General features: G+C 46.0%; 1 protein-coding gene across 7 annotated transcripts in view; it reads left to right on the forward strand.

Annotated features, from left to right (window-relative positions):
* The first annotated feature begins 2,066 nt into the window (after positions 1 to 2,066).
* TMEM229B (transmembrane protein 229B) overlaps positions 2,067 to 15,915 on the forward strand; it is a 42,637-nt gene continuing 28,788 nt past the window's right edge. Inside the window, exons 1-3 of one of the 7 annotated variants that reach the window (XM_086749076.1) lie at positions 12,567 to 12,621; positions 12,730 to 12,802; positions 15,257 to 15,426. The gene's annotated coding sequence lies outside the window, so the exon portion shown is untranslated. Of the gene's footprint in view, positions 2,159 to 4,190; positions 4,297 to 12,549; positions 12,622 to 12,646; positions 12,803 to 15,256; positions 15,427 to 15,915 lie in introns of those variants that run through there. The other 6 variants (XM_086749082.1, XM_086749079.1, XM_086749080.1 and 3 more) reach the window with 6 other exon arrangements.

Consider the following 15,915-nt stretch of genomic DNA (forward strand, 5'->3'; position numbering starts at 1 on the left):
CACATTTTCTTCAATAAACTCACTGAATGAGTGAAGGCAGTGAAAATCCATGGCTTGTATTTTTTCTACCCTCACCAGAAAGAAAAAGAGACAAAGGAATAAATTTCCATGTTATTGCATGAAGACCTATGCAAGCTGATTTGAAACAGCATGTGATTCATGGTATTCTTCAAAATGCACTTCCTGCTTCAAGGATTTGAAGCACCTTTGTCACCATAGTGACTGGGAGCCCTCTCAGGAAAAAAAAAAAAAAAAAAGAAATTAGTTCCTTCTTTGATTTCTTTGCAAGCTTCAGGATTGCTCTTTGCTCCTCAGTTTCCTGACAGAGAAGCCTGTGGTTTGGATGTACATCTGGGAGGGGTTTATTAAATACACACAGAGCATCTCCTCTCTATTCTATACATCCAAGGAGATGACATTCCAAATTCCTAGTTGCAAGACCTCCTCAGGCAAACAGGAGAGCAAAAGCCAAACCTGCTCAAAGAGGAGAAAACCCTGATTTCAGCTTGAGAGATTTTAAACAATTGTGATGAAATTTTCCATGATAGGTGTCTCCTTCAATGCACTGGCTGGCTGGAATCAGGCTGGAACAGGGCTGGGTAGAGAACAGGGAGTGTTATAAGGTGAGATTCTTGTTTCATTTGTTGCAGAACCCGTTAGCACATAGAGAGTGATGCAAGAAATTAGGGTAAAGGTGATTTAATGAGCCAGGTGGTTAAACCCTGCTCTGGAAAGCTGGTTCCCATTCCTTATTAGTTCCTCAGCAATGTCAGACAAGTCACTTGGACTAAACTGGTATCACTAACGGAGGTTCCTGATTTTCCAGGTGCTCCTTTTTCTAGACAGAGGCTGGATTTACAGAAGGGATGAGCATCCACAACTGGAATATAATATCCACCTTAGCCATATAAAACTAAATTCTGTGGGGAAAAAAAAGGTGCTACGAATCTCACATTTATGATCTCTTTTAACTGTAACATGTCTGAGCTTCAAACTCCAGTCTGCAGAGTGAGATCTTACCTCACTGGGAACGACCACAGTGGCAGCAATATCTGTGATGCACTCAGATACCGGTGTAATGACCACCTTAAAAAGTTCCTGAATAAGTCATTCTTTTTTCAGTGTAACATAAATAAAGCACAAATTATGGTGAGGGAATAAGCTCTGCCAGACACGAAATGGATGAGTGAGGAACCAGCTTGGGGACTGCTGGATTGCACTCCTTAGTATGGCCAGATACAAGGGTATAGTAGCAAGCAAATATGACTATGCTACTTTCCAAGATGTTTCCATACAGTCAGGTGTGATGCTGCACCCACATGAATCAGTCCTTCCAGAACCAGACAGGATGGTGCAGACATCTAAGCTGGCTTTGGGCACACAGAGATCAGGTGATTATGTATCAGGTGAGATCAGGTGAGATCAGGTATTATATATGATCTGTGTTATTCCAGATAATGGCAATGCATGCATGACAGGATGATGAGATTATTAATAAGATCAGCTGCATCTCCTGTGCCTGTTTACAAGTGGCTGCAGAGGGGCTAGAGCATACTTAGGTCATTGCAAACTCTTTTCATCTTGGAGCCAGCTTCCTGCGTACGAGCATGGATGCGCTGCAGGAACGGTGCTCGCTCCCAGCACCAGGCCTTGGAGAGCGCAAGCCTCCTGGTGAACGCCTGACAACAGGGCATATCTAGAAATAGTCTCTCCTTTGTCCCCGAGGTTCATCCTACTCCCACTTCCACCATATTATAGTCTCAACTGCAGTGGTTTTTTCTCTCCCATTACTAGCTCAGGCTGAAATAAACAAGGCTGGGCAGAAAAATAACAGTTTTCCTGGAGCAGCTCATGCAGCTGGGGAGAGCTGAACAAGCTCTCAGGTGTACAGCACCACCAGCAGGTGCTTGCTCTGACATTTCCCCCTCCTGCCTGTCCCCTCAGCACAGCACAGCGTTTGTCTTCATTCCCCTCACCCCTGCCTTACTGCCTCCTCCTTTCTCCCTTCTCATTCTGGGAACCCTCTCCTCTCTCCTCATCTCCTCCTTCGTCTCTCTGCTTGCTGTGACTAGACAGGAGAATACAGATTTATGTATTCCCGACATGTGCTTCTCATTTTTTTCCGGTCCATCTGGTTGTCGATTTCTCCTTCTCGTAGGTGAGTATCTCTTGGTTCTCTTCTTCCTTTCTCTTTGACCTTTCCTCTGCTCCTTGTAAGGCATTCTCTCCTCTCATGCTGTGAAACATTCATGCTGTCTCATACTGTGAAATGATCTCTCTCACGCTCTCTCTTGACTATGCCTCTAGCACGATCCTCAGTACTTTCGAAAGGATGCTATTTCACAATAAATACATAAGCACTGCATGTAGCTGCCTAATCTGATACGGTATTTTAAAGGTACTTCTTAGAACATCTAAGATGCCTTAGCTATGTTAGCATTTTCCTTCTCAGCTCTGTTGAAATTATATAAAACAATTGGGTTTTTTTCATCCAGCTTGAGGTCACCAGCTCACACAGCTCTGTTGCTGAGGTAGGGCTAGCTGTGAGTTATTCTCCATTTCCCCTTTAAAATGCTCCATCTTTCTGATACTCTGGCTCTCGCAGTGAGATTGTGCGATCAGGTGACTCGGTGACAGGCTGGTTTTCTGCATTGTGGCATCCTCGGAGCAGACACAGCCGTTTGTACACAGAGCTCCCCGAAGCAAACGCTGACGGCAACGCCAGCCAGTAACCCGGGCACTCCCGGGTTACGCAGAGCTATGTGAAGCCACGGCGTTTTTCCAGTGCGCAGCATCTGCTGGCCCTGCAGTTTTGGGGCTGAGGGAGCAGCCTCCCAAGAGAATACCTGCCTTTGAGAGAGTCGCTGCAGCCAGACATCTTGAGAATCCTTTGTTATAATTGCTCCAGGGCCTGCACAGATCTGATGTTGCCTCATCATTGGGACCATTTATTATTGATGTCAGAAATCCTGAGTCATTAAACAGAGGTCATAAAAACATCTTATTCTGCTAAAAACACCAGCTCATCATTTCTGGTACTACAGAAAGCAGGAGAGACCAGGAAACCTGGTGCCTGTGAGAAAGAAAATGTGGACTGCATCAGAGGCCCAGGAAGACTAGAGAGGAGCACAAAGCTAGTAGCTGATTAGGAAAGGCTTAAAAACAGGTCTCTGGGCTCAGGAACAAGGGCCATTTCTGAGTCTGTGTCACTTGAGGTTACCACTTCACCCTGCAATACTTCTGATTTCTCTCTCTGCAAAGGAACAAAACTAAAAATCACCCTCACTTCTGTCTGAGGACTCTTCAGCAGCACGAGCTAGCGAACCCTCACTGCAGAGAGCAGCTCTCACCTCCGTTTTTCAGGGGAAGCCAGGGTACAGCGGGGTCATTTGCTTGTGAACTCTGGTTCAGGATTGCCATCTCCTGATTTCTAATCCTAGAGAAAGGCATTTTCCCCCTCCGTGTTCTCACGCTGCTGGAGAGTTAATGTAACAAGAGAAAGGGGTTTTATTTATTTAACTACCTATGCCTTAAATTTATTTTCTTACTCCTCTTCCTCGGGCAATTTTCTGAATCTGAAGAGATTCTTCTGGGTGGAGAAACACTTCTTGCAGAGGTTACGTTTCAGTGTTTTAATAGCAAAGCTGCCGACAAATATTTCCTTTGGTAGCTGCGTTTGATTTCCTGCGCGGCAGGGACGTCCTGTCAGCGGCCAGCTTCAACAGCCGGCGCCGCGGGGTTACGTCCCGTTAGCCGCTCGGGTTTTTTGTTTTGTTTTCCTTACGGATTTCTTCAGACCCGTAATCACGAAGAAGCCGTACCGCGGGCTCACCGGCCAAGGAGCGATGCCACACGGCGCGCCCAGGCAGAGCAAACACTTCAGGATTTTGGGGAGCTTTTGGAGCCGGGTGTTCCCGCCACGCACCTGAGCGCGCAGCCACCGCACCGGCGCTGCGGATCTCGGCGGGGGGCGCGCGTGTCCCCCCACGCCCCGTGGGCTCCTCCACCCCCGCCGGTCCCCGCACGGCTGCGGATCGAGCAAACCGGCTGCGGCTCCGCGGGAGGGCGCCGCGGCGGGTGGGGGGGGAGGGAGGCTGGCGGGGGCCGGGCCGCCGCCGCCCCGCCGTTGGGGAGGCAGTGCGGGGCAGTAGGGAAAGAGTTAAGGGAAGGTGGCGGGGCAGGCCGGCTGTCGGAAGCGAGCATGTGCAGATTGCAACCGCATCCATACCGCGGGCGAGTGTCAGTGGCACACTTCACCTCCCGCCGCCGCCGGCCGCAGGGCACCCATGGACCCCGGTGAGGCGATGAGCCGCGGCGCGGCCGGGAGGGCGGCGGGGTGGCGGGGGGAGCGCGGCGAGCCGCAGCACCGGCACCTGCCCGCGGCCCGCCGCCGCCCCCACGCCCGCCCTGCCGGTAGATGCGCGGCGGCTTCCCCGAGCGGCGGCGAAGGATGCTTTGCCCGGGGCGGAAGGCGGGGGCTGGCGCCCGGCGCCGTTGGTTTCGCTTTCTGCCGGCTGCAGGGCCGTGCCGCCTCCGCCGGGCTGCGGCCGCGTTTCCCGCCGGGCGGGCGTCGCGCGGGGAAGCCGGGCGGGCGCCGGCCTGAGCGAGACAAAGGCGGGCGGCGGTGCCCGGGCGGTGAGGGCGGCGGAGCGCCAGCGGGGCCCCGGCCAGGCGCGGCGGGGCCCGGGGCCCGAGCGCCGGTTGTCGCCCTCTCCCGGCTCTCCGGGGAGCAGGGCGGCGCGGCGTCCCCGGAGGGTGCTGGGCCCCGCAGCCCGTCGGGGCCGGGGCGTGGGGGATGGTTTCGGTCGGGAGCCCCCGGCCCAGCTGGGAGGTGCTCGGGCTCTGAGGGAGCGGGGTGGAAGAACTGTTGAAATGAGAACTGCTTTTCACTGAGGAGTGGCTCTTTTTGTCCAAAATGAAGTGTTGTGAAACATCTTTTTGTATTAATTTCAGTAAAACTTTATTCCAGGAAAGGAGAAATAGATCTGAAGCAGCCCCGCATTTGCAAAGCAGAATCGGGAGGTGGGGGCTGGCTGTGGTCCTTTCAGTGACTTTTCTGCAACCTTGTGAATTACTGTCGTGTGTAGAGCCCAGAGGTCAGGGACCCGGATGTTACAGTCGGCTGAAAATGAGAATTTTTTTCTTCTTCTTTTTTTTTTTTAAAGAAGTCTAGTCTATCCTAGTCTTAGGATATTTGTTCTTGTTCCATTTTTGATATGGACAAATATTCAGAATAGCTGGAATTTTGGCAAAATGGAAAATATGATTCTATCTGCCCCCCATCCTTTGCGCAGGGGTTTTGAAAATTGTCTCTAGGATGCTTAGGAGCAGGGATGCTGAGAGACTGGCCTGTCCCGCTCATCTTGAGTTGGAGCGTTATGCTGGGACTTCCTAGAGAGCTTTTGACGTTGCTGCTCCAGAACTACCTGGGAAGTACAAACTTGTTAAGGCTCCCAGTTATGTAGCAGAAGCAGTAAAATTCTGTCAGATGAAATATTTTGTATTGTTCTCTGACATCATTTATTTGACAAGTTTGTCCTGTTTCCCTCTTAATTCTGAGGAAAAAGCATACCCTGTGGGAGCTGAAATTTTTTTGCGGGCAAGGTGGTAACAGCTCTGTGACTGCCAGAGCTGTCTGTGTTGGTGATTTGCAAGAAGAACAGATTGCCCAAAGAGCTCTGTTCTGTGGTTTCCAGGAATGCAAATGCATTAATATATGTATGGCATCAGTTACAGCTGGGGCTAACTACTGTTTGGTGGTAAACAGGAAGTCCTGAAAAGAAAAATTACCATAAAATTATTATGAAACAGAAAAGGAACACTTATTGACATGGGATCATTAATGCCTGTAGCCACTTAAGGCCAGCACTGAGGAAAGCCCTGTAGGAAGTCTGTAAGACGCTCTGATGCCCACGGCACATCCTGAAGGTCCTTCCTGAATCCCAGCGCCTCGTCCCAGTGAGAAGGTATGACCTCTTCCATGCAGGGATGTCAGTTTTTTCTGTATGTGGTGACAAGCTCCCTGCTGTGGATAAATTAAGATTGTTCACTTAATTTGAAAATAGGTATATTCTCCCTGAGGAGTTTTGTGCATATATCTGCAGATTTCATAGTTGTGTGTTGAGGCTCTCACTGAAGAACATGGGTGTTCTGGTGTTTGTAGAAGGGGAAACTGAGGTACAGAAAGGTGGCATTTCACAGGTTGGTGGGAAATCAAAACACAGGAGTTAACTCCAAATGGTTTGCTTTAAACAGTAGCTACAGCAGCTTCCTAAACAAAGGTCAGCAGAAGTGTTACAAGCAGCTTATTAGATGTCTGTGAAATATTTTTAGATACTCTGATCACAGGCGTGTTGAAAAAGGAAGTAGTATAGTCTGGGGGAAGGGAAATGGAGGGGCAAGCAGGTGTTGAAGGCAGTACCGCTTGTGACTGCATGACATCTTGCGGAGGCTGTGGCAGCATGTCTGTAGCCTCGGTCAGTACTGCTCTTTCCACTCCACTGCGAGGTGACTGTGGAGGCAAACGAGCTGCTTTGTCAGGAGAGTTCAACCTTGGCATTCTTGTGGCAAGGTCCCATAGCAGTTTACAGAAATGGTTAAGGGGGGGCAGCTAAAACAAGGGTTGTGGATAACTTATTGACATGTGGGTTGAGAGTAACCTAGATCTCTGCATACATATGGAAATAACACCTGATAGTGGGAACTGTGGTTTTGCTGACAGTGTCATAATGTGATGTGGTGCCGAGCAGTGAAAGGCAAATTTAACCTTGAAGGGAGATGCAGGTTCCTGACTTTGAGTGTGAGACAGGAAGAGGTTTTTGGGTAAGGTGGTGGACTCTACAGCGTTTGAAGTCTTTAAATTGAGATATCCTTTTTACAATCTATGCTTTATTTCAGCATCTTGGAGAAGTCCTAAGGAGTGAAGGTGTAGGGATCCCTTTGGCCTTGTAATTTGTGAATCTAGTTATTCCCATACATCAACAGCTCTGCAGAGGAGGAGTTGTTTTGCAGTGTCCTAAATGTGCTTGTAGTACCTGTCCGTTTGGTTAAGACAATGACTGTACTCGGCTCGCATGCTTCGGGGCTGCTGACACTCACTACATTGTGTCCAGGAAGGATATTTCCTCTCATGGCATAATTAGCCAGATGAATTTAGTTTTTGCCTTCCTCTGAAGCATTAGAAATTAGCCACAATCAGGGACTGAGCATGCCAGGAAGCAGGAGGTCTAGGAGGAGTCGGGGAGAGGGAGAGAAGACTGTGCACTCTTCCAGGGGGAAAAAAGTACCCTGTCTTTTTGCTGTCATCACATGCTCTGATGGTGAGTCTTGTTTGTATCCTCAATATCGTACTTGCCGCAGAATCTGGGGCCAGACTCCGTAGGTTTTCTCTTTCCTCTGCAGCATGGAATCGGTCAGTAAGGGTCATCTTGTGTGAGAGTTGTTTGAAGAATCCTTTGCCAGTTTTGGAGCTGCCACTGTGTTTGGAGCTGCTGGCTGTGTTGTGATTCCTTGTGCTCTTTGGTATGGAAATCTAATCTTAGACTAAAGGACTTCTGTCCTTACCCGAGTTACTGAGCTCTGTTGCAAGAAACTGCATGAAATTTTAATAAACTGTGATATGCAGGTTTGACTAGGTTTTAGGCAAACGGTCCTTTCTGTTCTTAAACTTTCCAACAGTGGGAAAGAAGTTTTTCCTCATGGAAGATGAAGGGAAAGTATCCTGAAAAAGCTCTCAAAACCAAGAAGCCTAATATACTGAGGAGGCTTTTAAAGGGTAGTGGCCTGAAGGAGACTTGCTTGTTCTGATGATGAAGTCATAGAAGTGATGGGAATTTCATTGTTGTGAATTGTACCTCAGGATTTTTTTTTCTGGATTGCATTTAATAAATGCCATGTTTAAGGGAATAAAAATTAAGTTGTTGTTTTGTTTTGTTTTGTTTCTTTTTTCAGTCTCGGGCAGCCTGCTATTACATGGTAAGACAAGAGAGGTAACAACATAACTAATTAAAGGGCAGCAGCGCTTCATTTCCTAGGGCTAATTATTCTGTAGAAAATAGGTCAATTACTTGGAGAAATTGTTTGCCAGCAGGAGGCAGGAAAAGCCTCTGTTCCCACTCCTCACCTTCCTTTTCGGGGGAGCACTGCCCACCTCCGTAGGCAGTTGCAGTACCTTGGTAAGCTTTCAGATGCCAGAGCTGTGTCCTGCAGATGGGGAAATGGCACCCGAGCAAACATATATGCCATCCTTTGTGTCCTGTGTGTTCCTGTATAGCTGCAAATGAACCAGTGTCCAACAAAGGTGTTCCTGGGTTGGATCTGGAGTGAAAGACATGAAATTGAGCAATGCCAGTAGGAATTCTCTTTTGAAATAAAAACTGGCTGTTGTGAAAGGTGAAGTGTGGTATTTTTCCTTACTTCCTCTGAAAGATTGATCATCTAGGTAGGTAGTGTTTTCCAGCATATTATCTGCTTGTGGCTTGCTTGGTATGGGTTTGTAAATGATCCTCTTCTGCTTCTCAGATCTGCGTTCTGTATGTATTTTAGTATTCCCTGGTGGCTTTATCGCCTGACTGTTGCTTGCTCTTAGCTCTGCAGGCTCAGTACAGACTGGGTGGTGGAGCAGAGGGCTGGTTTGCCTTGTACCTCAGAAATAAACTGGTCTGCCTTTCACATTTCTGTGATGGCACGTGAGGCAGGAGTATCCAGATGGTTTCTGAGCTCCTAGGTAAGGTGGTTGTGCAGGCAACCAGAAAGAGTCCTGAAAGAAAGCCAGACTGGGCAAAGGCTTTGGCTCTGCAGGAACAGATTACCAACATCTGTGCCAACTGGGAACAACGGGCTCTCTCTGGTTAGTCAGAGTGCTACATTCCTGGTTGTAAATGATACACCCAATAACCTCTAGTGCAAGCCAGAGCCTATGCACCTTGCAGTCCAGCTAAAATAAGTGTATGAGATGTGTATTTGCAGGTTCATGCTGCTCTTTAACACGTCCTTAGAAGCTAAAGAAAAGCTAAACTGCTGTCGAGATTTGTTTGTAGGCATATCTGAGTGAGAATACCTATCAGTTACTAGTTCAGAGGTGTGTCTAATCATTGGATAAAAGAGAGAAGCATTTTATGTTGCCCTTTCTTTTGTTCTGGATTTTTCTTAGCCTCGGTGCACAAGAGTTCGTCACAACCTTATTTCAAAACTCCCCCGCCCTCACAGGCTTCTGTCAAAGCTGGATTAGACGATGGAGGGAATCTTCCCTGCCACAAATGCGTGCTGTCTTGCTTGCATTGCATAAGATCCAAGCATTAGTAGTCATTAGATAAGTGTTGATAGCATAGAGTGGGGAAGCTGCTGTTTGACTCCTTCCTTGCTGGATCTGTGCTCTCAGGTGTGCCGTGTATTGCACGTAGCCTGTATGAAGGACTTTTGCAAAGCACCTTTATGTCCTGTTCTCCTTGAGTCTGCTGGGAGCATGAAGGAGATGATGAAGTATTTCTGAAGAAGGAAGCTCTCTCTTCAGCGTGGGTAGCTGTGGCATAGTGCTGTGTGTACTGCTAACTGCCTTCTGGGGATGGGGAGTCTGTTTTGTTTTGTGTTTTTTCACCCTAAAGACAGTCAAACTTACGCAGGTCCACCAGCCTCATCTGGGCTGAGGAGTCTTGGCCGGAGCTGTGTCTATACAGAGCTTTAGGTAAAGTGGTTTCTCGCTGCTTACGACAGAGAGTGTCTGATGATAGTGCTGTATGTGGCTGTTTCCTCTCCTAACCAACCTAGCAAAGTCAGGCTTGCTTAATCCACGGGGCACACTTTGGCCCATGTATTTTCTTTGTATTTTGTGTCAGCGGAGGTTTATGGTAAGGCTGCTTCCAGTAAGTTCTAGAGGAAGAGTTATTTCTTTTTGTGATTTCTGGTGTTTTCAAGACGTGTATGTAGTTTCCCCTAGTGGCACGATAGATACCATGTGATTTGGTTTATTTTGATCCGGCAGTTCTTTCCAAGGCAGATCTCACAATTAAGATTTTAATTGGAAGCGGACTTGCACAAAAGCCGCAGGATGTAGGGCACAGTTTATAAAAATGCTCTAATGTCTACCAGGAAGAGCGGAGCCACTGTAAAGGTAATGTCATGATTCCTTAGAAATATAGAGCTTGACTGTTGTTGCTTTCCGTTTTCCTTTGCGGGTTAATACTTTGCCAGGGAGATGAGATACTGAGTTTCCAAAACATCAGCTTCGGTCACTTCAGCTGACAGAGGCTGGCATGGTATCGGGAGCGCCCTGGGCAGCTGAGCCATTCCCGTACTGTGCAGTGGAAGGCTCAGGTGCACGTATAAAGTAGGCAGTTTATTATATTACATTATATTCACATATAACTTGTGGATGCACAAAAATTCAACTTCTAGAATCCAAGTCCTCCTGGTAGATAATTATATCCTTTTGTGCTTGTATTATGAGGTATTGTTGCTCACCATAAAGGCAACTAAACGCTTAATCCTTTCATAGATTAGCTAGAATGTAATTAGTTTTTTAAAGATCAGATCAATAAGTAGAGCGTGTTGATTTCTAAAAATGCCATGTATGCACATGTTGTAATTCACCTCTGATTCTCATGGTATGAGCTCCAAGAGCTGCAATAATGCTTGGCGCTCCAGTTTCAAGTTGTGGTATGCTACCCTGTGCGTCGGCTCCGTGGGCGTTGTTTTTTTGTTTTCTTTTTCTTTTCCCAGCTACATATCAGACATAGAAAACAGGAAAATGTCACATTCTGATGGGCGAAATGCAGTTTTTGTGGTTGGAGATCCTTGTTTGAGAAACAAGGACTGGACAATGTCAAGGCAATGATTAAAATTTGCTACACTTCAGACCAGAGCTTAGCAACATTTGGAGTACTAAAAAGCTGTAAGTGCTAACACCAGCACTTCCACTGCATTTTTCATCTGAGAATCTCTCTGTTCTTAATGAATTTTCAGCGTGTTTCTGTGAGGCTGGTATTATTAGTGTCATTTTGCAGACAAGTAGATAAAATAAAATGCTTGTATAAGCACATTCAGCAAGCCAGAAAAAGGCAGGAATAAAATTCAGGAATACTAATGTTTCAACCTGTTCTTGAGCTACTATCTTGTACTTTCTCTTTTGCCAGAAAAGAGACTACAGGCATTCATTTTGGTAGCTTTTTTTTCCCCCTCTTTTTTTTCCCATTGGGTTAAGCAGCATAAAAGTGAGACATTATTATGCAACATATCTAAGTGTGCATGTGATACTTGAAAAAATGGTAATCAGATAAGTTGCTAGGCAACAGTACCCTGCCTTCAGTTACCAAAAAGCCAGTGAGTTTGCTTTCCTGATGTAACATGTGTTCTGTACTTCTTCATAAAGCAAGTGTAGGTGGAGTTTTGTATGAGTTGCTCCTTTTTAACTCACCTTCTGCTTAACCTGCCATATTGCGAGGTCAGATTTGCCCCCAGTTTTAGAGAAGAATATTCACAGAACCTGAAATCAACAGCTAAAATGTTAGATGAACTCGTAAGGATAATGAAGCATATGTAAGTGTATGTAAGTAAATAACCATTCCCTCCCGTGAGTCTGGGGGTCTTTAATGGTTTAACAGCTTACGGAAATTAGTCTGTAGCTCATTCTTGCAACCATGAAAAATGAGAAAACGAGTGAGAGATTTATGTTAAAAGGTAGATGGTAGGGATGTGTGGCAATGTATGTGAAGTCTTAAAATACCTACCGTGGCCCGTTGGCCCAAAAATGTTGAGAGCCATATAAATGCATGAAAACCTGATTGTAAACCCAGCTGGTTCATTTTCATTGCATCAGCAGGAGCAGAGCGGAAGGAACATAAGCAAGGATGAATGTATATGGAGGAAAAAGTAAGTAAGAGTCTAATAATGTAAGACAGATCTAGCAGCATGAGGGAATTTGATTGTGTGTTTATTTGAAATCCAAGGCTTGGTGTTTTTTTTTTTTTTACTTTTTAAAGACAGATTGCAGGGTAACAACAACAAAAAATAAAGACTCTTGGCAGTTATTCTCAACGTGTTTCTGCTTTTGGTGATAAATGGCCACAGAAGCATTTGGAGATGGTGTAGTTGTGTGGGGGTGTGGGCATCTGCCCAAGCCTTTTCAGCTATTGAGTGGTGGCATGGCTTTTAAAAGAAATCTGAAACTCTGGAGGTCTAATGTGCTTCTCGAGGCTTTGCCGGAAGCTTTTCAGTAGAGATAGGGACCGACCTAGAGATGTCTGGGGAAGTACGCACCTAACCTTTAAGATATTTTTTTTTTCCTCAGGTAGCTGCAAGTTGTTGCCTTATGGAGCAGTTTTTGCTCTTTTTTGTTGTTGTTGTTCCAGAAGAGAGGTATTTCATTTTCAGGAGGTAGGGCGTGCACTGCTATGCAATCCCCAAGTATCTCTCTGAGGTAATTCAGTCCTTTGGGGAAGGAAATTCAGCCACACCTACCACGTCTTGTGCTCTATCTATCAGTCTAGGTTCAGAGATACTCAGTTCCCAGCTGGTCTGTGTGTAGGTTTGGAAGCCCTTATCAGAAGGCAGCAGGGCAAGGCGTGTTGGGACTTCAGTTGCAAGTGAAATCTATGTCACCCTCCGTGTAAGTCCTGCCAGAGCAGGGTGAGTTTCTGAGAAGACATATGCTTCCTTTCTGTTTCCAAATTTGGTACTTTCTTCCCTGGAGAATCCCAGATAAGTCACTGAACAGTGTTGCGACTCTGCTGGTAGGACAGTTTATGACCAGGTAGTTGCATGGACCTGAGTTTTCTTTTTTGGAGCACTTTGGAAATCATGAAGAAGCGTAAGTACTAGACAATTGAAGGAACAAGTAACCACCTTCCAGTCAGGAATTTGCTTTGCTTTTTGTTTGCTTGTTCTTTGTGTTCTCATTTGATGAGTGCTACTGCTATGTTATGCTAACATGCAATCCTCAACCTGCTGACACCAGGAATGTCGGTGTCTGTGTTAGAGGAATGGTCAGAGCGTGGGCAAGTGCTGCTTTACTGCACTGAAAGGGAAGCCTGAGTCTGGCCTTGCCGTGGATTTTAGATTTTAACTATTTCTGTGTATGCAGTTGAATGGTCACATCACTGTTGTTGTTGGGTTGTTTGGTTTTGTTTTTTTTTTGCTTGCTTGGTTGTTTTTTTCCCTACTGCAAACATTACACCTTTTTAATCAGAACAGAAAGTCTCTCTACAAAAGAAAAAACAAATCCCCTTTTCTGAACAGCTTAAGTGTTGTATTAATTATGTGAGCTTTAAGGTGAGACCTTTATCTTCAGCTCTACCTCTCTGCTCATGTATGTTATGGCACAGTCTTTGCTAAATGAAGAGTCTGTTTGATAATTATTTTCTTTCAAGCGCAGATACACGTGTAACTAAAGGAGAGATTTCTCCAGCACTTTGAGTTCATAGAAATGAAGATTTTTGTGAAAAAGGAACTTCTCCCTGCTAGGCAGTGGCCAGTGAGACAGATCAGGGAGGTGATATGGCTGAGAACTAACAGGCTTTGTGGAAGTAGCGTTCAAATGGCTGATGAGTTGTTTTGGCTGCAGTGACACCCCAAGGGTGGCCTCAGTGCCAGGGAAGGGGCTGAATTGAGCGAGACTGCGTTGTCCTAAATGAAGCCTTTTGTAATGTTCATATTTGTGCATTGAAGGAGTTGGGAGTGCGTTGCAGTTGCTTATTCTGTATGGTTTTGTTCCTCACTTCTTTACAAATCAAATTATAGACAAATAGATCTGACTACGTAAAAAGTGTTCTTAGTGTTGTTATGATCCTAGGGAAAAGCTTTAAAAAATTTTCTTTGGCATGTGTCTGATAAATAGTTCAATAGAAACCTATATCCAACTGTGACAAAATGCATATAATGAAAATAGAATACGTGCAAATAATTTTTAGGAACATCGATTTTAGAGGAATTTAGACCAGAGGTAGCTAACAACAAAGTTCTTTCCCAATCTGATGTACAAATATCTAGCTGTTAAAATAGCAACTATTTCTCATTATAAGAGAGACTCCAAAGTAGATGCAAGCTTCAGTGCATAGGCAGAAGGTGCTAAATGTGTCCCTATAATACCCATGTTACATTGATTTAATTAGTGGTTTTATGCTATTCATCGTTCTGTTAATCTTGGTGGGAAGGTTTTGTTGGGGAAGGATTAGTTATTTAATCTACATTTTTAATTGGAGTGCTTTTGTGGTTCCATGTTATCTAAATAAAAACACTGTGGGTTTGTTGTTTTTTTTTTAAGGAAAACATTTCTTTTGAATTCCTGTTGGGCTTTGGTGCTCAGAACTTGAGATTCATTAGGATAAAGTGAAGATCTCATTTGTTACAGTCTGACGCGTACATTTTCTTGCTCTGTAGGTTCCTCACATGCAATTAATCCAGAAAAATGCTATGTATAGACGAGCCCTTGGAGTGTAAGATCTGTGTGACTGACGCGAATACGATGTTAGATACTTGTATGTTGAAGCTGGCACCTTGAGGCGTGACTTCTGCGAAAACAGGGAGTGTGGCATCCTAAATGTCAGTGCTGAAAGAGAAGTATAGCCCAAGCTCACGGACTCTGCTTGCTCGGATCATGCAGCCATGCTGCCCAAGCCCGATGCAGAGGTGAAAGACAGTCGGGTCACTAGAGCAAGGGGAAGAGGTGGTGCTGGTGCCCCCAGGACAGGCTGGGGTGGCAGGTGGGTGGCGGTGGCAAGGGCCTGCCTACGTGAAGGCCACACTCTGTGCCAAACTGGGGAAAGGAGAAGAAGAAAAGGGTGATGACTGGGGAAGTGAGGAGAGGGAATGAGGGAGATAGGGTGGCAATGTTAGGAGAGGGAGGATGGGGATGAAAAGGAGTCAGCAGTGAGGCTTACTTCAAAAATTGGGAGATTGGCCAGGAAAGTAGAGATAAAGCACTTTTTGGTAGACCCTTCAAGAGTTAACCAAGACCTTGACTGAGATGATAGCAGTGAGGAACCTTTGGTCCTGTGGGACTCTGGCTCCAGTGAAGTTGCTCCATGTGTTTGCTGTGGCTGCGATCCAGATCCAGTTGAAAGGCTCAGCCTCATCAGAGGAGAGGCAGCTGCCAGGGAGCTGCCCCGGGTGAGGGCAGGTAGCAGGTGCCTGCCTGAAGCTCTGAAGAAGTCACATCTTCCAGGGCCCAATGTACCCGAGCTAAGCTATCCATACACATAGCTCTTTCAGTTCTGCTCTCTTGCACTGTGCTTCATTAAGATTAAACTGTACTTCTTTGGTTTAGGAAGGCTGTCTGGTTGGTGTATTAGCTGTTGGTCACACGCACCTGGTCCAAAAACGGCTGGCATCTGAAACAGCTCGGACTTGCTGGAGGCAACCTGGTCAACCTGCGGATGCTGTGAAGCAGGAGCTGATCAAAAAGTGGGAGAGCTCCAGGATTCCTCCCCGGATAAGGTAAGGGCTAGAGGGTAAAACCCATGGGAGTGCAGTCATAGACCAGAAAACCAGAGCAGTTCTCTGAGTACAGAGCTGACTGCATTATAGATGAGACCTTTGAAATTTAAATATGTAGAGTGCATAAAGGATGGTCAAGATGTAAAGTTATTTCCGTAAGTTAAAACTGCAGGTTGCTTTCTGGAAGTGTAAGAAATATTCCCTTTTTGCATACATCACCCTTGATTTCTGTCTGCTTTGAGTCGCATCATTCTGATTGCTTGTAATTCACATTGCCAAACTTATGCCAGTGTTATTGCCTCTTTAAAACCTCACACTCGGATAGCCCTAGGCAGTTAAAACAATCAGGACAGTGGAGCAGTGTCTCTGAGCTAAACCAGAACAGTAGGTAAAAAGCAGAGGGTTGCTTTCTCTGGTGGTAAAAGCACAGGTGTGAGTCAGATGATGAAGAATCTATTCCTGGCCCTAACAAGCAGTGCAGTCTCTGCA

This window comes from Chlamydotis macqueenii, chromosome 5 (genome assembly GCF_036417535.1).
Source record: "Chlamydotis macqueenii isolate bChlMac1 chromosome 5, bChlMac1.mat, whole genome shotgun sequence".
NCBI classification, from domain to species: Eukaryota; Metazoa; Chordata; class Aves; order Otidiformes; family Otididae; genus Chlamydotis; species Chlamydotis macqueenii.